The sequence below is a fragment of the Penaeus monodon genome, unplaced genomic scaffold (genome assembly GCF_015228065.2).
Source record: "Penaeus monodon isolate SGIC_2016 unplaced genomic scaffold, NSTDA_Pmon_1 PmonScaffold_150, whole genome shotgun sequence".
Taxonomy (NCBI): Eukaryota; Metazoa; Arthropoda; class Malacostraca; order Decapoda; family Penaeidae; genus Penaeus; species Penaeus monodon.
This window is the reverse complement of record NW_023644153.1, coordinates 86264-86694: the sequence shown is the minus strand read 5'-3', so window position 1 is coordinate 86694 and position 431 is coordinate 86264.

Here is a 431-nt window from a genome sequence, read left to right as displayed (position 1 = left end):
TATTAATAATATTAAATAAAAAATAATATATATATATTTTTTATATATATTAATAATGATAAAGTATATTTTTCATAGACATAATCATTTATATATATGTATATATAAATATGTAAAATATGTATATATATATATATAATATATATATATATATATATATATATAATATATATATATATATATATACACTCTTTCACTCTCTCTCTCCTCTTCTCTCTCTCTCTCTCTTGATATATAATATATATATATATATATATATATATATATATATATAGATAGATATATTTATATCGTTTTCGTGTGTGTGTGTGTGTGTTTGTGTTTATCTGTGTGTGATTGCGTGTGTATACATGTGTGCGCGTGTGTTTCTGCATACATGCTATATATATATATATATATATATATATATATATATATATATATATATATAT